The sequence below is a fragment of the Pinus tabuliformis genome, chromosome X (assembly GCF_031772625.1).
Source record: "Pinus tabuliformis cultivar Carrire ecotype Pingquan chromosome X, CPIR1, whole genome shotgun sequence".
NCBI lineage: Eukaryota > Viridiplantae > Streptophyta > Pinopsida > Pinales > Pinaceae > Pinus > Pinus tabuliformis.
In genome coordinates this window covers 248,587,694-248,590,415 of record NC_142308.1, presented here as the reverse complement: position 1 = coordinate 248,590,415, position 2,722 = coordinate 248,587,694, and positions in this window count along the sequence as shown.

Here is a 2,722-nt window from a genome sequence, read left to right as displayed (position 1 = left end):
TATATTGTAACTTATATGTTCCCAATCCCGTCCATTTCAATTGTTAGGGGCTATCAGATGCAAAGCTTTAACCCCCATATCAGATGGATGCCATTTTGACTTGATCTAATGCATATATTGCAGCCCCTAATCTACATGCAAAACACACCACCATGTGTTATCACGATGGTACAAGATGTATGGAAGTTTTAGCAGGCACAGAGAGAGGTTGTATAATTGATGGCTTGGAACTCTATGAACTTGATGGGGGAGAGTAATGCCATCAATTATTCGTGGATGGACTAGGTGTGGCTCCCATTCCGGCATAAGAAAATGACATATTTGAATTGATTACACGATGGTTTCCATCCTTCTATTTTCTTAGAAATTTGGGTAATTGTCAACTCTTCTCTATGTTCATTCTCTATTTCTAGTTATTCCTATGTTATTAGTCAATAATGGCTCCATACTCGAGCTGTTATGGAAAGGCTCTAATGAACTAGAACGAGACATAATTGGCACTAGAATGCATCCAAAGTATTCCACTACTTTTGTGAAACTACCATCAAGGAATTGATGCGGATCTTGAGGGGAGGCCCCCAATATCTAAAAAAAATGAAATGGATCTGGGGGGGGCAAGATCTGAAAATTTGAAATTCCAGAATAAAATAGGAGAATGCACATTAAACAAAACCACTAAGAAACTTTTTATTAAAATATAGAGTAATTGTAAAAGCTACATTATGGTGGACAATATGTCCTTTTACAAAATGTGACTTGTTACTTATAGTCTTTTTTTAGTTATAATATCACATGTAAATTCCATGGGTGGGTAGATACCATGGGTGGATCTCACTTACAATACCATGGGTGAATGAATACCATGGGTGGATGTCACTTACAATACCATGGGTAAATTCAATGGGTGGATAAATACTTTGGGTGGATGACTACCATGGGCGAATGCCACTTACAATACCATGGGTATATTCCATGAGTAAATAAATACCATGGGTCCATGAATACTATGGGTGGATGCCAATTTCCATTCAGATCATTCCTCCCTCCTTAAAAAGCAATGGTCCCCATTACGTGAAGTTCCCTCCTAAGAAGCCTTTGTTGAATATGAAAGCCACTGAAGATAAGGGTTTTATGTGGTTAACCCATAACCATGATGAATGAAGATCCGAGGATAGAGATACCCTGAAATGCTTATGGCCAACTGTGATACTGACAGTGTGCGACCTAGAAAATAAAAGTTCGATGAACTGTGGGTTTGTGGATGACCCATAAATATGAAAAACTAAGATTTGAGGATAGAGATACCATGTAATGCTTGTGACCAACTGTGATACTAACAGCGTGCAGCCTAGCAAATGGACTTCGATGACAAGGATTTTGTGCGGTTGACACATAATTGTGATGCTGACTGTTGATGAAGTAGCAGATGCCTACATATCCTGGGGTGAGAGGGCACATCTCCAAAGAACCCAAGCTGGATGTTTCTCTGCTGAAATTGATGAATGTGAAGCAGGTGCCTACTAAAGTAGGGTCAGAGGGCACATCTCCAAAAGAAACTTGCTCTGAATGTTGCTCTAGATATAAAAATTAATTTAAAATGGGCATAACTCGGTCAATATAACTCATAATCTTTATTATAACCTATTTTTAGAAATAGAATAAGCATTCTTCATATTTCCATGTGATTGAAATCCCTATCTGGACACTCTGGAAACTCAGATTTGCGTTGCAATTGTCCCGCCCTCACAAAAGTTCTAAAAAAATAGTTGATTTTAAATCAGCAATATCTCTCTCATTTGAACTTCGATTCAACCAATTTTTTTTAAATTGGCTGATTTTTTAATAGGAGATCATATTTACAATCATTTTTCTGACAATTTACACAAAACTGCAAAAAATGATAGGAGAGTCATCATCCACGAATTGCCGTCATAAAAATTTCTACAACATAGCTGATTTTAGTTCAGCAATATCACCCTCATCCATACTTTGATTCGGTCAATTTTTTTTATTTTATTTTTTTTAGTTAATTTGGATATTTTTTCGCAAGGTATATTCCATGAGTGGATAAATACCATGGGTCGATGAATACCATGGTTGGATGCCAATTTCCATTTGGAGCATAAATTCCTTTGCATTCTAAGTGAAGAGGTTAAGTGGGAATGTGCCTATCACTTAAACAAGGAGGCTGATGTCATGCTTTAACATCTGGTTCGGGACCTCAGCACCAACATAACTTGGATTGTCGAATTTCACCACACTTTGGAGCTCCATTGGCATATGCAACTATTTGTAGCTTGCATCCTCCAAGCCTATGATGCAGACCGTTTAGAGCTCCAATAGGGCCTCATTCATTTGGAGATCTAGTCAAATCTATTGGTCATTATCTACACCTAGTTAACCAAGAAGCACAAGGAAGTTCTCATCTTTGAAGCAGTTGGTAGCTTGAAGGATAACTCATTCGTGGTCCTAGTTTGCCCCTCTACAAAATGTTTTAAGATTATGTCTTTAGTCTCTATTCCTCAAGGTTATTGTTTTTTATTTATCAAATTGATATGATACTCTATATTAATGTCTACTCTAATTACTTTCCAAACTTGAAGTCAACGTCAATCTGGTTTACTATATGGCAGGATGACCTCAAAAACTTTGTTTATATTTCCCGGTTTCCCTTTAGGTAAGCATTAGGACCCATTTTTTCAGCTTTTTGTTTTCTTGGCCA